Below are 20,051 nucleotides of genomic sequence, written 5' to 3' on the forward strand. Positions count from 1 at the left end.
GTTTAAGACTCAAAAGAAGTTATAACTCATAAGAAGTCAAAAATAATACAAGGGTCCCCTCTTATCCATTGGGAATACATTGTAAGACCCCTAGTAGATGCTTGAAACTGTGGGTAGTCCTGAACCCTTTTATCTATTGGTTTTTCAGTCTGATAACTGAGATTGAACTGAGATTGACGCTACTACAGGACTAATGGGTAGTAGTGTAAACAGCATGGATATGCTGGACAAAGGGGTGATGCCCATCCTCGGTAGAATGACATGAGATTTCATTACACGACTCAGAATAGCATGCAATGTAAAACTTGTGAGGATGAGGGGAACTACTCTGTAGAAAGCGCCATGTACCCTTTACCCCGCTTTTCCCAGTGATAACATCTTGCCATATACATAGTACGTTATTAAAACTAGGAAACTGGTGTTGGCTTAATACTATACGTTCTTTTAAAAGAGTGCTCAGCTGAAGACTAGGAATCTGTTTTCAACTACCGTTAGCCCCACTTTGGCAAGGCCAGGTGGGATAAGTGCTGGGGTTCCTATGGTGGGTGTGCTGCAGTCTTCAGCAGAGCTTGGCTACCAAGGAGAAAGATCTAGACTGGATCTTTCACATGGTCATCACCTGTGGCTTGTGGCTGATCAGCTTGTTCTTTGGAATTGACTGTCTCATGAGATGGTGAGTTTGTCACCAGAGATATTCAAGCAAGAGCCATGGGATCCCTGTCCCCATCACTGAGAGGGAATTTGGGCCATGTGTGCCCTGAGTGTCTTATTCTTTAAAAATCCTGTGATTCTCTCAATTGTTTTGTTAGAGTTTGTGGCTGACGTCAGTTAGACTGAGTCGTGACATTCCATGTTGATCTAGTTGCCAAAATGATCACCTTCCTGGGCTCTGCTCTTATTTGTTTGAGAGAGGAGCTGGGCCACAGAAGAGGGGCTTGAGTCTGCTGGATTGATGAAGAGTTGGGGTTTATTAGTCTGTTTTCACAGTGCTGATAAAGACATACCCAAGACTGGGTAAATTATAAAGAAAAAGAGATTCAGTGAACTCACAGTTCCACATGACTGGGGAAGCCTTGCAATCATGGCAGAAAGTGAAATGCACGTCTTACGTGGATGGGGGCAGGCAAAGAGAGAGAACTTGTGCAGGGGAGCCCCCCTTTATGAAACCATCAGATCTCATGAGACTTATTGTCACAAGAACAGCACAGGAAAGACCTGTCCCCATGATTCAGCTGCCTCCCACTGGGTCCCTCCCATGACAGTGAGAATTGTGGGAGCTACAATTCAAGATGAGATTTGGGTGGAGACACAGCCAAACCATATCGTTCCACCCCTGGCCCCTTCCACATCTCATGTCCCCACATTTCAAAACCAATCATGCCTTCCCAGCAGTCCCCCTAAGTCTAAACCGATTTCAGCATTAACTCAGACGTTCACAGTCCAAAGTCTCATATTAGACAAGGCAAGTCCTGCCCGCCTATGAGCCTTCAAAATTAAAAGCAAGTTAGTTACTTCCTAGATAAAATGGGGGTACAGGCAATAGGTAAATACACCAATTCCAAATGGGAGAAATTGGTCAAACCTAAGGGACTAAACTCCGAAACCTAGCAGGGCAGTCCAATCTTAAAGCTCCAAAATGATCTCCTTTTACTTCATGTCTCACATCCAGGTCACACTGATGCAAAAGATAGGCTCCCATGGACTTGGGCAGCTCTGCCCCTGTGGCTTTGCAGGATATAGCCCCCCTCCTGGCTGCTTTCATGGGCCAGCATTGAGTGTCTGTGGCATTTCCAGGTGCACTGTGTTAGCTGTCAGTGGATCTACCATTCTGGGGTCTGGAGGACAGTGGCCCTCTTCTCATAGCTCCACTAGGTGGTGCCCCAGTAGGGACTCTGTGTGGGGCCTCTCACCCCACATTTCTCTTCCATACTGCTCTAGCAGAGGTTCTCCATGAGGGCCCCATGAGGGCCCTGCCCCTGCAACAGATTTCTGCCTGGGCATCCAGGCATTTCTATGCATCCTCTGAAATCTAGGCAGAGGTTCCCAAACCTTAATTCTTGACTTTGTGGAAGCTGCCAAGGTTTGGGGCTTGTACCCTTTGAAGCAACAGCCCAAGCTGTACCTTGGCCCTTTTTAGCCATGGCTGGAGTGGCTGGGACACAGGGCACCAAGTCCCTAGGCTGCACAGAGCAGAGGGACCCTGGGCCTGGCCCATGAAACCATTTTTTCCTCCTAGGCATCCAGGCCTGTGATGGGAGGGGGTGCCATGAAGACCTCTGACATGCCCTGGAGACATTTTTCCCCATTGTCATGGCAATTAACATCTGACTCCTTGTTACTCATTCAAATTTCTGCAGCCAGCTTGAATTTCTCCTCAGAAAATGTTTTTTTCTTTTCTATTGCATTGTCAGGCCACACGTTTTCCAAACTCTTATGCTGTGTTTTTCTTTTAAAACAGAATGAATTTGACAGCACCCAAGTCATCTCTTGAATGCTTTGCTGCTGAGAAATTTCTTCCATCAGATATCCTAATTCATCTCCCTCAAGTTCAAATTTCCACAAACCTCAAGGGCAGGGGCAAAATGCCGCCAGTCTCTTTGCTAAAACATAGCAAGAGTTACCTTTGTTCCAGTTCCCAACAAGTTTCTCATCTCCATCTGAGACCACCTTAGCCTGAATTTCATTGTCCATATCATTATCAGCAATTTTGGTCAAAACTGTTCAACACATCTCTAGGAAGTTCCAAACTTTCTCACATTTTCTTGTCTTCTTCTGAGCCCTCTAAACTGTTCCAACCTCAGCCTGTTACCCAGGTCCAAAGTTGCTTCCACATTTTTAGGTATCTTTGCAGCAGTGCCCCACTCCTGGTACCAATTTACTGTATTAGTTCATTTTCACACTGCTGATAAAGACATACCTGAGACTGGGTAAATTATAGAGAAAAAGGGGTTTAATGGAGTCACACTTTCACATGGCTAGGGAGGCCTCACAATCATGGTAGAAAGTGAAAGGCATGTCTTGCATGGATGGCAGCAGGCCAGAGAGAGAACTTGTGCAGGGGAACTCCTAGTTATAAAACCATTAGATCCCATGAGACTTATTCACTGTGACGAGGACAGCACAGAAAAGACCTGTCCTCATGATTCAATTACCTCCCACTGGGTCCCTCCCATGACAGAGAGAACTGTGGGAGCTACAGTTCAAGATGAGATTTGGGTGGGGACACAGCCAAATCATATCATGGGGGTAGAGTTGGGGAAGAGACATTCCAGGGAGAGGAAATAGCACATGCAAAGGTCCTATGACATGGCCTTTATATGTAAAGGAGATATTGATAAACCTTGGTATGAAAGTCTGTAGGTCTCTGGGTGCAAAGTAGTGGCTGAGTGTGAAGCTGGGTTAGACTTGGCCACCAGCTTACTTTGCTGTTGACAGAATGTTGGTACAGGTTGAGCATCCTTAATCTGAAAATCTGAAATGCCCCCAAATCTGAAACTTTTTGAGTTGCTGACATGACGCCACAAGTGGAAATTCTATACCATACCCCATGTGATGAGTTGCAGTCAAAACTTTATTTCATCCACAAAATTATTTCAAATATTGTCTAAAATTACCTTTAGGGATCTGTAGAAGGTGTATATAAAACATAAATGAATTTCAAGTTTAGCCTTAAGTCCCATCCTCAAAATATCTCTTTATTATATGCAGATATTTCAAAATCTGGAAAAATCAAAAATCTGAAAGGCTTCTGGTCCCAAGCATTTCAATTAGGGATGTGCAACAGGTGCTTCTGAAGCTGCTTTGAGAATGCATGTCATTGAGTAATGCTAGTGGGAGCTTTTAAACTCTCTGAGGATCACACAACTGTGAGAGACCAGCTCCCCTGAAATAGGTAGGGTTGGTCAGTGATTTTGCCAAGCACCAAAGCAGCTGCCTTGATCCCTCAGAGCCCTGGCATTTCTGCCCTGGGTTGGGCCACCCCTGGCCTTGGCTGACCTTCTCATGGATGCAGCAAAGAACCCAGTAGGATGTACCTCTGAAGTGCTTAGCAGCTTTTGCTGGACAGCTTTAGAGTCCTGTGGGTTATTCTGGTTGTTGCTATTCTTAAATATTGAGTGTCTGAAAAATTCATGAACTGTATCTCAGCTGGGTGGGACCCTTTGGGACAGAAGTAGAGGGGATGATGCAGTAGTGAATTGCAAAGAGGAGTTTGGGGACCAGATTGTCTTACAGGTTTCTTTTGAACAACAGATAGGCTTGGTGTCACTGGAAGTGGATAGATTTGGGTTGCCTCTGTCTAGCAGGTGGCTTCCTTTTCCAGTGTGTTGCCCATTGATCTCATCTATCAGATTCGCTTGAGAGTATTTCATTATTCACCTAATAAAGGAGTATGTGAGATTCCCAGAGGAGGAGGATCTACTTCTGTACTTGACCTGGGTGAGGACCACTGGGAACACTGGCACCTTTCACCATGGCAAACTTTGACATGTGAGAGTTTCCAGAAATACGCAGATTCTTATTTTAACCCTTTTTAACTGCAGAAGGGAATTAATAATGGGATAGAATAACTGCAGGGAGTAGAGAGATGAGAAAACATTAGAAAAAATAGTACAGAAGTAGAGCTGGACGAGAATCCAAGTTATGAGAGCCTGCTGATGAGAGGCATACAGAAATAAAAAGCCCAACTTCAGTGATCTAAATCAGGACTCAGATGAGGCGGTTTGTATTGCATGCTAGGAATACATCCAGGAACAGCGGACGTTTTGTAAATTAAGCCTGCTGTTCTCCAATTGCTTAAGACACTGAGGACCATCGGGCCAGAAACATATCACCCACTTTTTCTTAGAAGGGCCTTTACTTTAGGAGTAGTAATGTAGAAATGAAGAAGCCCAGTGGATGGTCCCTTAGGGGAGGCATCTCAGCAGAGGCCTTTTTCGGGGGCAGGAGGGATTGCATAGCAATACTGCATGCCCAGAGTTGTTGTTCCCAGGCCAGGGCTCAACTCAGGGCAAGGAGGTCTAGTGGAGGCAGCGTATGACACACAAGTTGTCCAAGAGATTGAGAGAGAGTCAAAATCTGAGCTGTGCTTATGGGAAGCTCAAGAGTCTCACAAAACTATACCTGTGCTGCCCATGGTTTATGTTTAATGAGTGAAATGATGATTGAGTAAGATAAGACAATTGGACAAAAAGGCTGGACCTTCTTGTGTGGGTATTGAGTGGAAAGTGATTCAAGTGGCTAGACTCACTCTCTGGACATAAGCTGGAAGGTGGGGCTGGACAGGATCAACTAGAGCCTATTGTGGTCCCGTCATTCAGGCCTGTGGCTCTCATTTGAGACCAGTGGTTCTTAAACGTTTGCAGGCATCAGAAGCACCTGGAGGACCTGCTAAAGCACAAATTGCTGGGCCCCACCCCAGGTTTCTGATTCAGTGGGTCTGGGTGGGAGCTGGGAGTGCATTTCTAAGCACTCTCTGGAGATACTGATGCTTCTGGTCCTGGGACCACCCTCTGAGATATAGTAATCTAGAGCACAAAGGAGATCTGGGTCCTGGGGAGGGAATCTGCTTTCTGCTTTCCTAGGGACTAGTGAAGCAGGGAGATGCTTGGGCTGGAAGGTGGCAGCGGAGCGTGGAAGGGAGGAGTACCTTGTTCATCATGTTGCACCAGCGGAGGACCTGTCATCCTTTATTCATCCTGTGCTTCTGCTTGCCCTCATTCTCAGAAATTCCAAAGGACCGTTTATGACCCTGCATTTTTGTTTAAAGAAGGAAGGAAACCGAACTGCCTGCTCTATGAATTCTGAGCTAGTGAGGATCATGGGGATTTTGTAGGTCATTTTGGTAGCCCGTTGAGTTTTGTCTCAGGATTTCAGTAGAATCCAAGCCATGTGACAGGGACCATTAACACTCAGCTGCCACCTGCTGGATCCTACCCTGTATACATGCCCAGGGGTCTCTGAGGATGGATGCGTGTCATTCACACACCAAGTCTGTTAGAGACAGCAGAAAACTTCATTTTTTTCCCGTGTCCTGGTGAAAGTCTTTTCTCTCTTTCCCTTGTGTTTCTTTGAGGGAGCTTGGGTGGCAGGATTATTATTAAGAGTACTTTTAAAGTTCCCAACAATTAGATAGGAAATGAACTTAATGCAAGCTCACATTTTACCCTGAAGAAAATGACCTCAGGAGGGCCTTACTGTGGGGTGATTAAGAGCATGGCCTGGCTTTGGAATGCCTGGATTGGGAATCCTTGTTTTGTCGCTTCATTGCTGTGTGATCCTGAGCCAGCGACGTGACCTCCCTGCGCTTCAGTTTCTTCACCTGTGAAGTTGGAATCATACTAGAACCTATTTAGTCAGATTACTGTAAGGACCAAATGAGATAATCTATCTCATGCAATTAGAATTGCACCTGTCACTTACAGAAAGAAGGCAATACATTTTCTTTTTTTGAGATGGAGTTTTGCTCTTCCTACCCAGGCCAGAGTGCAGTGGCATGATCGCAGCTCGCTGCAACCTCCACCTCCTGGGTTCCAGCGACTCTCCTACCTCAGCTTCCCAGGTAGCTGGGATGACAGGCATGCAGCACCACGCTGATCTAATTTTTGTATTTTTAGTAGAGACGGGGTTTCTCCATATTTGTCAGGCTGGTCTCAAACTCCCGACCTCTGATGATCTGCCCGCCTTGGCCTCCCAAAGTGCTGGGATTACAGGTGTGAGCCACCGCGCCCAGCCAGAAGGCAATACATTTTAATTCTTACTATAAGACTGAGACAACCAAAGACATCTCATACTGTAAAGTATGATATTTGTGTATATACTTTTTAAAGAATACAATCCCTAGTTTCCTGCCTACTCAAGGTTATGTTTTATAGATGCTAACAGTGTACATTGTAGAGAAAATCAGCTGGAGGTTGGAAAAATGATACAGTTCTCAAATTCTTTAAGTTTTGCTTAATATTTTTACCTGTTACTGCTTTCATCATCATCTCTCATTCTAATTTTCCTATAAGCTTGAGAAGCATGATGGAGTCATAAATCATAAAATGAAGATGTATATGACTTTGATAAGGTCTCACATGGGATGTTAATAACAAGACCTTACATACCTGGCCTCACCCTTTATTTAAACTTCCCATTTAATCCCTGCAGTGGGCTCATTAGCTTCTGTTAATCCCATTTTACAGTTTGTATAGTAGAGACTTCAGAGAAGTCACTGGCCCAGGCTCCACAGGCAGTTAATGACAGAGCTGGGATTTTCTTGTGGAGGGGCAGGGGACAGTTTCTGGTAAAGACCAGAAAACCTGCTAGACAAATTCTAAAAGCAGTAACACTCAGAGCTGGGATTTTAACCTCATCTGTCGTTTCAGGGACCACCTTCTTCCCAGCTGGTTTTTCACTTTGGGCTCTCATTCAGATTTGTGAATCTGTTTATTGAGAGATGATGTCCCACTTACTCTAGCTCTGTTACAAACACCTCCAAAACTTGGGGCTGTGAAATAATCATTTTATTTTTCTCATGGATTCTGTGGGTTATTCAGACTCACTGTTCCATGACATTTGGGGCCTCAGCAGGGGAGATTGAGCCATGGGAGCTAGAGTCGTCTTGAGTGTCTCTGCCCATGTGTCCCGCAGGTGCGTGGTTGAGACAGGGACCTCAGGTGGGCTGTCACCTACATGTGGCCTTTCAATGTGGCTTTCTGCCTGGGCTGATTTGGGTTTTCTCAGAGCATGGTAGCCTGATTCCTAGTGAGATTCCTGAGACAGAGCAGTGGAAGTGCCTGGCACTTCTATGATCTAGCAGTAGCTTCAAGGAAGGAAATGTTTTTATATTGAAGGAAGAGAACATGAGCCATGGGTGCCAGGTACAGGGAGCCACCTGCGAGGATCCTGAGTAGAGGCCTAGGTCAGTGTGACACAGTGGTGGGAGTGGACAGGGACAGGGGATGCTGGGCTGTTCATTCACCCCACAGATATTCCGTCTATCTCTGAGCTAGGCAGAGTGAGCAGGGCACCAGTCTAGTGGATAGTCACGTCACACGGGAAGCCTAGAACTCCGTACTATGTTCTCATCTCGTTGAAAATTTGACCTTTTAAAAGTTTATTTATGTTTAGCTCAGGCCTTAAAGGTCCCATATACTATCTAAAAAGGGAAAAGTTCATCTCAGTCAATGTCCTGTCTTGCTTATGTGTAAGTTGGATGGGAAGAAAAAACAACACCAGGAGATATACCCAAAGGATTATAAATCGTTCTACTATAAGGACACATGCACACGAATGTTCATTGCAGCACTGTTTACAATAGCAAAGACCTGGAACCAACCCAAATGCCCATCGATGATAGATTGGACAGGGAAAATGTGGCACATATACATCATGGAATATTACGCAGCCATCAAAAACAATGAGTTTGTGTTCTTTGTAGGGACATCGATGAACCTGGAAACCATCATTCTCAGCAAACTGACACGAGCAGAAAATCAAACACCGCATGTTCTCACTCATAGGCGGGTATTGAACAATGAGAACACGTGGACACAGGGAGGGGAGCACTACACACTGGGGTCTGTTGGGGGGAAATAGGGGAGGGACAGTGTGGGGTGGGGAGTTGGGGAGAGATAGCATGGGAAGAAATGCCAGATATAGGTAAAGGGGAGGAAGGCAGCAAATCACACTGCCATGTGTGTACCTATGCAACAGTCCTGCATGTTCTTCGCATGTACCCCAAAACCTAAAATGCAATTAAAAAATAGTTAAGATTAAAAAAAAAAACACCAGGAGAAGATTGGTTGTAAAAGTTTATTTTACATTTACGTGAAGTTTATTTTTGGCCCTGATATTCTTCATAGGGTAGGTTTTTCTTTTAAGACTGTTAATAGTGTATTTCCTTTTTATTTGCCACTCCCCACCAAAATAAACCCTCTTTTATTTTTGAGTCAGCTTCATACCCTCAGAATGTCCAACTTTAAATAACGGTTGGAGAAGCTCCAGGTTAAGTAGAGAGTAAAATCCTATTGCTTTTTGACCTTTGGGTTAGCATCAAGTGTGCTGTAATAAAATATCAGTCCCAAGAGTCACCTTTGCTGACTTTTTTCCTATTATTCTTTCCTGTTTTTCCATATTCATGCAGGTCTTGCAGCCAAGGATTGTTACGTTAAGATCCAATCTGAAATTAAAACTTATGGTTTTAACCAATAAGCTGTAAAGCTGTTGGCCTCCCACTGGGATGTGGTTACCTTTCCCTAAACTTCCTGAGTTTCTCCTTTTAGCCCCGCAGTGGATTTCTTATGGGGCCTTTGGAAAGTTCCTTGCCATTTCACGGCCATTTCCCGTCAGAGTGGGGAATATTGACTGTGCAAACCACTTAAGGTCACAGGCGCCGCAGCTGCGTTCCTTCTTTGCATAAGCGGGGGTTTGCTGGGTGTGGCTGTGCTCAGCCCTTCCAGGTGGTGAAGGTCTGATGTCAGGCCAAGAGAGCAGGTCCATATCAGGATTGGGGCTCCAGCAGGATCAGAATGACTTCACCCAGACTTCTGGAGCTGGAAGCTCATTCTCGGAACCTTCCAGAAGACCCTGCCCTGGAATTGCTTTCAAGGGTCTTTTTCATCTGTGTACGGAGTATATTTCCTTGGAGGAAGCTTTGCCGAAGGACCCTTGAATCCAGGCTAATAGGGTGGGAGCAGCTATGCACAGCTGCATTTCAGTTTTGATGATCCGTCTGTTGGTGAGCATCTTGGTGGTGAGGATGTTTACAGGACCACAGATGCTTCTCACCCCAGGTCCCTGTGCCCTGTGCTGCTGGTGCCACTCACCCTCAGGCATTCCTGCTTGGCAGTAGCAGATTCTAGATTGTCCCATTGCTGATATGGGGGCTGCAGAGTGACGCGAGGAGGAGAAGTCCCACTAGTTGCCCTTCAGCGGGCATTTAACAGCGTATTCCACCAGGCCCTCGCCTTCTGTTGTTTTGTTCAGGCTGCTGTATAACTGACTTTCTCTGCCGTCTCCTATTTAAGGGTAAATAAAGGTAGTGAGAGTCACAAAAATAACATCAATGATGGCAACTAGTGTTTACTGAGGGCTGAGCAGACCCAGACGCCATTCTAACCTCTTTACCCAAGTTGTCTCTGCTAGTCCTCACCATAGCCCTGTGAAGTGTGAACTGAGGCCAAGAGAGAAAAGCAGCTTTGCCCAAGGTATGATAAGCAGGAAGCACTGAAACAGGACCCAAGCCCAACCTGTGTTGACTGGGGAATCAATACTCTTACTCTTTGGCTGTTTTGTTGCGTGCCCAGGCCATCCCTGTAGAGGGGAGACTGTGACGCAGGTGACAGAGGATGGCTACAGAAGCGTGGCTACCTGGCTGTGTATCACCCACCCTGCAGTGTCTGCTGGCCAAAAATGGCACTACCTGCAAAATGCTTTGAGCACTGTGGAAACAAGTCATTACAACTCAAAACATTTATTATTCTGATAATAGGTCAAGGCTTTCATGATTGAGTTTTAGGGGGGCTAATTTTAGAGTCTCTGAAAATCAGTCTGAAGAAACAAAACCCGGAGTCAAGTAAAAGGATGCTTTGGGAACTGATGATTCTTAGAAGCCATGAAAGGGTCGGTCGTACCCCTGGGAACGCTCGCTGTCTAACAGCCTGGAGCAAGTGGAGCTTCAGGTGACTTTAATTCTTCCCTGGGTACTGCTGGTCTCCAGGGACATGGGTTAACAGGTCACCATCCTTGTCCTCAAGGGCCTCACGCTCCAGGAGGACACAGCTGGCAGCGACAAGATGTGCCAGTGCCTTCTTGCAGCTGGGCATGCAGGGCTGGAGGAGCTGAGAGGAGAAAAGGATGAATTTGGCCTTGGCCTGGAAGAGCCTTTTAACGTCTTTTAATAGAAACACTCATAACCTTCCTGCAGACGCACTCCCTGTGATGAGGAGTCTTGATATTTTTTATCTTTAATAAGAGAAAGACAGGCTTTTGATGAAGACTTCTGTGTCGTCAGTGTTGGGATCTTCGTTTTGTTATGAGGGATTTCAGTTACAGCAGTGTGAGGTGGGTGGTCAGGAAACATTCCCCGTGGGCTTACTTTTTCTTAGAGAAGTCCTGATGGAGAGGGTGAGGTGGGAAGAGGGTGACGGGGAAGACTTCATGGAGCATGGCAGGCCTGCTATGCGTGCCACAGCCAAGCATGGAGGTCCCAACCACAATTCTTTTTCTTTGGGACAGGGTCTAGCTCTGTCAGCCAGGATGGAATGCAGTGGCGCAATCTCAGCTCACTGCAGCCTCTGCCTCCCAGGCTCAAGCCATCCTCCCGCAGGTCCCGATCACCTGGGACCACAGGCGTGCACCACCATGCCTACATAATTTTTTGCCTTTTTTTTTTTGAGATGGATTTTGCCATGTTTCCCAGACTGGTCTCAAACTCAGGTGACCCACCTGCCTCAGCCCCCCGAAGTGCTGGGATTACAAGGCGTGAGGCACAACACTCTGCCTCCAACCCCAATTCTCATTTAAAAAATGAAAATAGGGTGAAATAGAAATGGTGGGATCAAGTCAGTTTGCTCATTCAGAGCCATATGCTGCTAGGACTCGTGGTCCAGTCTGACATAGGCTGACCCCTTCCCATCAGGACCCATCCTTGGGGTTTTCCAGTCCTTGGGCTCTGTTCCTCTGATATGGTGCAGGTGGTCAGTCGGGCTGGGAAGAACAGAAAGATGAGGGCCACATCCAGAGAAGTCATTTCCTTCCTGTGGCACAGCCATGACACCACCCTGTGGATGGATGGGCATTCCCATGTTTGCTAGTTACATATGGCCAAGCCCTTCAGCCTTTCTGCCTCACTTCCAATTTCTTCCTTGGGTGGGAATGCCTTGAGCCTCAATTAACTGTTTGAGTTTTTTTGAGTATAAAAGGAATCCTGGCTGGGCATTGAGTGAATACAATCATAAAACCCAAATGATGCTGTTGGCCTCATCTGAGCTGAGGGTGGTGTTGGCACCTTCATAGCTGACATCAAATGGATCTCCAAGCCCAAGCACCAACAGTGGAACCAGCTATTGCTGCTTCCGGTGTATCATCCAAATGGGTTTTCCCAGCCGTCTTCTGGTGCATTTCTAACATATCCTTAAAAGGCATAAAGAAGTGACATAGATGATGGCTGAAAAGATTAAGTTCTTTCTCGTGGCTTCTTTAATTTGGAAATAACCAGCCTTCCTTCCACCCCCACTACATGCATTAGAAACCTCTCCTGAACTGTTTTTGTTCCGTTTTTAATTAGGTTGTGGTACAAGAGGAGCAATTAATAAAATCTTCCATTTCCACATCTACTGTGAAGCTTTGTGACTTCTTCCCGTGTGATGATGGCCAAGTGAGCAGAACATGTGAAATCTAAGTAGATTTGTGGAAACAGAAACACATTTTTATTTAGTCGTGAGCGTCACTTGGAGTATAAATAAAGCCCTTTATGATTCGTGTGTTAGTCTTTCTTCCTGGAGGGCTTCAGTATTATCTCGTGCTGTCATCTTTATGTTGTATTGGAAAAATCTGGGATTCTTTTTCAGTTGGTCATTTACTTTTTTAAAAATAACGTAGTTTTAAAGAATTCTTGCTATTTAATCTCAAACCCAAACATGGTTTCTAGCGAGGAAATGATACTTTCTAAAGTTTGATATTTTTAGTTCTAGAAAGAATTGTTTTGGGGGGCGGGAGGCTGCAGTTGCGAGGTAGAAGGAATGTTCAGTGAGGGAAAGACTGTGGTTCCTTTTGTTCTTTCAAAACTTGTGTTTCTGTTGGAAAGGTTTGATTTTGGAACTTTCAAGTGTACTGCTTGATGTTGCTAAATTTTGGTTAATTGCTGGGAACATTGGGATGAACTCATTTCATAAGGATTTATGTGCTGGTGTGGGGTAAGGGGTGGAGAAGCTTACCTCCTTCAGAAGGGTCTTCATCCCTAGAGAGACATGGAATGACCCACTGCTTTTTGGTGGGAAACGTAAAGGCTAGTCTGCTTTTGGATGAGTTTTCAAGGAAGACGGCAGCTGTCCATCTTCAGTCTTGAGCTGGCACTCCCTTAGGGAGCTCCTTCCTTTTACCCACCTTTTGCTCCCCATGGCTTGGCTGTGACACCGTGCTTCAGTAGTCTTGCTTACTTAAATCTGCTAACTGGGCAAGAGAGACCATTCTCCCATTGTCCCTGGACCATGACTCTGACGTGGATTTAGATGGGATCAGGAATTTCGTTGAGAATCCTTTTGTCCTTAAACAAAATGATGGTGAGAGAAATCTGCTTCCCATAAGCCATAATCTCAGCAGGCTCCTGGCAAGTCCCTAGCTATTTCTGTATCCAGGTCCCCAAGAGGGCTATAGGGAAGACTTCATCATGGTGGGAGGGAAGAAAAAAGGTAAAGTCCTAAGATGTTTTCTTCCTATTCCATAATGTTTAGCCATGTATAGTCACGTGCCAGTCACCTAGGGCTGAGAAAGGGGAGCAAGCAGAGAAGGAGATGAGGAAGAGGCCAGATGGGGTGGTTCATAGTCAATTAGCAGAAATTAGATCATGTTACGGATGAGAAGCTTGTCCCCTCTATCGTGATTTAGGATCTCATCCTTCCCAAGAGAAGTTCTGAAAACATGTCCTCTGGTATGTGGGAAATGGCCTCCCCAGCAGTGTGCATAGCCCCATAGCCCTCTAACCAACCCATCCTTCTCTTGACTCCTCTCCTAATGGTCCCATGGTGCCACCACTCTTTCAAGCCTAGTCAAATTGAATGTAGCAGAAAACCCAAATAAGTTTATGCAGTAGAGGCTTACTGTTCTCACACAGAAGTAATTCAGCATTACTTTGGTGGCTCACTGAACATTCAGGATCAAGGGTCCTTTTCTCTTTCTGTTCCACTATCCCCAGAACATGGCTTCTAGTTTCAAAGCTACCTCATGGCCCAATGTGACTGTTGGAGCTCCAGCCACGACATCCAAATTCCAGACAGGAAAAAGAAGGAAGAGAGAATAATACAAAAGAAAATTATCTCCTAGCTAATTTGTTCTTATTTATGGAGTTTTCCTGGAAGCCTCACATTATGGTTTCTGCTTGTATCTTCTTGACCACCTCTTCTCCAGGGGAGACTAGAAAACGTCTTTTAGGTAGGCATATTGTAGATTGGAATAAAATGGAGTTTGGCTAAAAGGGAAAAGTAGAGAATGGATATTGGCTAGGCTTATAGTCTCTGCCATGGTCTAGTATATATGAAGTACTGCATGTGTGAACCTTAATATATTCTCCAAATGTTCTGTTTGTAATATCTAACCCTCCTGTCAGATCCTAGGGCATTTGGGAGCCAGGAGCTTATCCTCTCCTCTGTATCAATCCAGGGGCCCACATATTGGGGTTATAGCCCATCTTTGTTCAACTGATTCAGATTCAGCCCTTGCCTCCCATATCCCTCACCAAGGACATGCAGTTATAAATGACTTCTTGTTAAGCTTTTTTATAGAATTAACATTTTCCCACATAGCTTTTACATAATTATCCATTTAATGTGTTGTTAATGATAAAGATTCTAATAGTTATCAATAACATTGGAAAAAAGAATTCTAGGCGTGAAAATTAGCAGTATGGTACTGCTATGAACATATGAGGTACATTCCAAGTACCACCTGATTTCAGATATTAGGAAAACAAGACGGGGGTTTCACCACTGCTCAGTATCGGTAGATTGTTGGGGAGAAATCTTTATGAAAAGCACTACTTTTCACTCTTTTTTTTCAAGTTTGAACTGACAGTGTGGAAAGATGGGAGATGTCTGAGAAAACTTGGGTCAGTACTCCATGTTCATAAAAGGACAGGGAATCCTTCCGAAAATCTAGTTACATAAATTTATGTTCCACCACAAGAAAAGTCAGTGGATGGCTGGAAGGAGGGCCTTTCCCTTTTGCTCCGGAAGGGAAGGAAACTCTGACTGCCGGACTTCTCAGTCGGAAAGTGTCTTTGGTGAGCCTTACCATGTGACTGGCTGATTCACCTCATCCACTAAGTCTCAGGAGAGGTGATGTAACCAGGGACTGCAACTTTTAGGGAGACAGGAAAAATCACTATTGGCCCAACCCTCTGGCCTTGGAAGCTTAACAGGGCTTTGGCCCACAGCAGAGGGAAGTTTGAGCTACGTTTTGTAATTCCTTTTAAATGTTGGCCAGAGCATCCATTGTTCTTCTTCCCCATTTTTTCTTCTCCTCTTCCCTCCTTTTCTTCTTTCTTACCTTTTCTCATTTTCATCCTGGATGTGCTCCTGTGTATGGTCATTCTGTTCTTCCCAAATCAACTCAGGTCTGACCTTTGGAAATACATGTATTAAGAAGGAATCCTATGGGCTTCCTGTTGTATTTCTGTTTTTGAGTCTGATTAACATGAGCTAGGAGGTCGAGTAGAAAGAACTTGGACTTTGGTGTCCAAAAGACATGCGTATTAATTCCAGCCCTGCCATCACTGGCTCTGTGACTCTGGGTGAAGTGCTGTACTTAACTGACTCTCCAGAATCTCATCTGGAGCCTGAGGTTAATTCCTATTTCAAAGGGCTGGTAGGAGAACTGCTAAGAAGTTTGGATTTTATTTACAGTGCTCTGGGAAGCTGGAAAGTGACCTGATATGGTAGATGTTTTCAAAAGATCACTCTGGCCCTATGGGAGAGTAAATGGAGAACAGAGGCTGGAGTGGAAGCAGACAGCCCAGCTAGGAGGCAAGAACAGTGGACAAGACGGCTGGACGGGTGTGGTCACAGAGGGAAGCAATGAGTCTTGAGAACTTTTGGAGGTAAAGACAGTAGGGATAGCTGAAGTCTTAGATGTGGAAAAGGGAGGAAAAGAGAACACCCAAACACGGATCTGAGGTTGGGGCTTGAGTGCGTGATGGGTGAGGCCTGTTTGACAGCAGAGCCCAGGACTGTGCACCGGGATGACACCCACAAGATGTTGGCTGGCCGGCTGGATTCATGTCTGTCTGGAGGAAAGAAGGGCACAGGTGTTCCTGGGCTGTGTTGGATGCTGAATGTAGTGGGCAGACCCGGTTCTGTTTCTTGCTTTGAAGCGGTTGTGCTCCACTTATCTGCCCTGTTTGTATGGCAGCTTCCAAGATCAAGTTGGGCAGTCTTGAACAAGGTCTGGAAAGCAAGACAATCTCTCGAAAGTTTCAGAATCCCTGATATTTACCTTGTTAACACCGTAGATGACCTTGGTGCCTTCCCTGCCACTGTCTGCTTTAACAGAGAGTCAGAACAAAGTGAGAACGAACTCAGAGTGGGACTTGGGATGGGCTTTGGAATCTGAGCAGTATTCTCAAAACTGGGTGCTGTAGTGCATGACTATTATGGATGGGGCCAGGGCCCCACTTGCACAAAATTCTAATTGGATACATCTGGTAGGAGATGTTCACCTGGAAATCTGGGTCTTAAACCACTTTAGAGAAATGCTGTCCTGGAGGAGTTTCCCAGCGGCCCCTGTTCCGGTTCTTTTTCTTCCACTTTTTAAAAAGGAAATCCTTTTGGTGGCAAAACCTCCTCTTCCTGTCCATAATTCAGAATATGGCAGCACTTAGAGGCAGGCAGCCTTCCCTCTGAGGAGAAAGAGATCCTCCATGTGTTTTATGAGCATATTCCTAACAATGACAATAGCAGCAGACAAACGCCACAGTGGTGATTTCATACTCATGAAATTATTTTCATGGAGTTAGAGCCCAGATAAAAGTCTTTGGCAACTCTCTAAAGAATACTTCAAGAGAAAAAGAGAGGCCAGAATTTATAGAATCTAAAAATAGCAATTGAAGTGCAGCTGTGTTTAGCCTGTCAGAGGACCAGTTGAGTCAAGACGGGCAGGGGATTTTATTTCCCTGGCCCTGAGGTCATTTGTCTTGTTTAAGAAGGGGCAGCAAACATTTCCAAATAGGGATTGAGTTTTAAGGGGAGGAAGATGGCTGAATGTATATGGTATTTCTTGTTTTCTGTTCTTACTCTTCCTACCTCCGACCTCATTCCACATTTCCTCTTAAGAAAAGGAAGGACAGTTTGGTTTTCTCAGTAGAGTAAGTAGTGACTGCCTAGGTGGCAGGATTTTGGATGGTGGTGGTGATGTTACTTATTGATGGCACGTTTGATGACTGCTAGTCCAGGGAGTGGTGGGGGGAGCCTAACTGTTTGGTCTTCGTGGGTTCTGTACAATCCCATTAAGTTGAAGGAATAAACCTGTAGTTGGAGAAATAACAGTGTGACTTCTCCAAGACTGATGGGCTGATTTTTGGACCTTCTTTGTCCCATTTCTAGTCAGGGATTGTGTCTTCCCCCTGTTCCACAGCCCACAAAATAAGATGTCTGTCGCATTTTTTGCCTAAGCAATCCCCAAGCCACCTTACTTAACAACATTGAAATGGCAGCATCTTAAAACTTGTCAACCAGTAGGCCTTCAAACTTCCTGCCTTTTACTGTTTATTGAAACCTTGGTGGAAATGAATTCTGTTTGTGGTGGCGTGTTTGAAGGTTATGCCATCCGTTAGACTGTAGGCCGGAGGTTGAGAACTCGTGGCCCTCAGGTTGAGAACTCGTGGCCCTCAGGTTGAGTCTTCCTCATCATCATGCTTTGCTTGCCTGGCACACTGTTGACCTGTACAATTGCCGATATTGGAAAACTGGGATGCTGTGTTTACAAATCTTGATTTCTGGAATCTCCTGTGTTGCTGTAAGATACATCCTTGGTTTAGACTTCTTTGGAGAAGTGTCCTCAGACTGCTGTGCATAGGTCCTTGTCCTCCCAGAGGTAGCTCACCTGTGGGTCATGATGAGAAACAGCCATTGTGTTTTCTTTGAGGATAATAAAAAAGAGGTTAAATAAATCATATGTTGAGCACCTGGAAAACATATGCATGTGCGTGATGAGCGCCCTGTGAGCATTAGCTTCATCGTTGTCGTCAGTGTATTTTCTGCAAGGGTTCTGTTGAGGACGTTGTTCATGACTTAACCCAGTGTCTTATGAGGCCTCATGAAAGACATGTCTGTTGGATCTCAGTTCCAGAAAATAGCCATCCTTCTTCTGAATTACTGGGTCATCTATACCTTACTCATGTCCCCCGTCTTATTTCTATCTTTGTACTAGCTTTGCAGAAGCTCAGAGGCAACTATGTAATTGATGTCTAGCAGGAGGACTTGGATTTGGTTTATTGATCCCTTGGCTTCACGTGCCATAATTTCCTCACTCCTCTGCTTTTCTCACTTATTTTATTGTGAGCAGTATTGTAAGCAGCCTTATATCCTGTTGGAACAAGGCTGGGTATAAATTAAAAAACAAACCAAGCATCCATTCCTCTGAGAGGTGATTTTATAGGCTTCCACATGAGGACAGGTTTCATGCCTTAATCTTGGGACTTCACGTGGTCTCTCTTCCTTCTAGACACTACTGACCTCTCATTGTCACGTTGGACTTGATTCTATCAGTTGTGCTCATGCTTTCCCTTGAATCTAGATACTTGTAACATCTGTTAGAGAATGGGATGGCTTATTTTCCTGGGTAGACTGATTGTATTAGTCAGCTATTGCCACATAACAAACTGCCCCATAACTCCGTGGCACACATCAAGAAGTATTTATGTTCTCATGGATCTGTGGGATAGCTGGATAGTTCTGCTGCAGAATTCATGCCATCTGAGAAACTGTTCTCCATGTCTCTCATCTTCCTAGAACCAGTTGGCTACTGGGGCAGGTTCTTCTCATGATGACGGCAAAAATGCAAGAGGGGCATGCAGAAACACATGAGGCCTCTTAAGGGGTAGGCTTGGAACTGGCACTATCACTTCTTCCCTCATTCCGTTGGCCAGATCAAGTCATGAGGCCCAATCCATCAGTAGAGTGGGAAAATAAAGTAGAAATAGAATGGCCTCTAGTGAGAAGAACCTCAGAGTCAATGACAAAGGGTAGAGGTACCAGGTGGTGGGTAAGGGGCAGCTAATAAATAATGCAGTCTGGCCTGTAATCCCAGCACTTTGAGAGGCCAAGGTGGGCAGATCATGAGGTCAACAGATGGAGACCCTCCTAGCCAACATGATGAAACCCCGTCTCTACTAAAAATACAAAAATACAAAAAGACTCGCTTGAACCTGGGAGACGGAGGTTGCCGTGAGCTGAGATCGCACCACTGCACTCCAGCCTGGTGACAGAGCGAGACTCCATCTCAAAGAAGGAAGGAAGGAAGGAAGGAGGGAAGGAGGGAGGGAGGGAGGAAGGAAGGGAGGGAAGAAGGGAGGAAGGAAGGGAGGAAGGGAGGGAAGGAAGGGAGGAAGGGAGAAAGGAAGGAAGGAAAGGACGGAGGGAAGGAAGGGAGGGAGGGGAGGGAGGAAGGAAGGAAAGAAGGAAGGGACGGAGGGAAGGAAGGGAGGGAGGGAGGAAGGGAGGGAAGGAAGGGAGGAAGGGAGGAAGGAAGGAAGGAAAGGACGGAGGGAAGGAAGGGAGGGAGGGGAGGGAGGAAGGAAGGAAAAGAGGAAAAGCAAGTAAGCAGTCTATTACAGGCAGTGTAATTATTTGAAGACCATAAGGCTGGGCATACAGCGTAGAGTATCTAGTTCTTAGTGGCTACATTAGCTATTCTCTACTTACCCTCTCCAGATCCATTCTCCACTATTATGCCCCCTACTTTGTGTTCTTGGGAGGCTGACCTTCCCCTCTGGCTTTTAGTTGGGTTCATTCAGAGGGGAGCACTAGAAAAAGAGGGTGGAAGAGTGGTCAGCCAAGTGACCATGGCCCTCTCCAGAAGGCGATAGCTTCTGCCAGGTAGCTAGTTCTAATAACTTAGGGCTTCTAGTGACCACTCCCCACCTTGCTCCTTTAGACTTAGGATGCTAATAGCTCCCTGCTTTGCCACGGGGGGACTCTTTTAAACTGACCCCCGTCGCTGTTGTAAATAGTGCCTTCAGTGAATTCCTTTCATCTCCCTGTTTGCGGGAAACATCTGCTCCTGGCCAGAACCCTCATGGATACAGTAGATAATTAATACTATCTACTATAGTATTATAGTAGTTGTTTATATATATA

At 45.4% G+C, this 20,051-nt stretch overlaps 1 protein-coding gene and 1 non-coding gene across 6 annotated transcripts in view; one reads left to right on the plus strand and one right to left on the minus strand.

The window, feature by feature from the left end:
* Positions 1 to 20,051, plus strand: part of ITGA9 (integrin subunit alpha 9) — a 366,875-nt gene that overhangs the window by 114,986 nt on the left and 231,838 nt on the right. The window lies entirely within an intron of this gene.
* Positions 7,272 to 7,333, minus strand: LOC116544908. The gene has a single exon (XR_004266093.1). It is a non-coding gene; the product is annotated as a U7 small nuclear RNA (small nuclear RNA).

The sequence above is a fragment of the Sapajus apella genome, unplaced genomic scaffold (assembly GCF_009761245.1).
Source record: "Sapajus apella isolate SASKATOON/1434 unplaced genomic scaffold, GSC_monkey_1.0 scaffold4, whole genome shotgun sequence".
Classification (NCBI taxonomy): domain Eukaryota; kingdom Metazoa; phylum Chordata; class Mammalia; order Primates; family Cebidae; genus Sapajus; species Sapajus apella.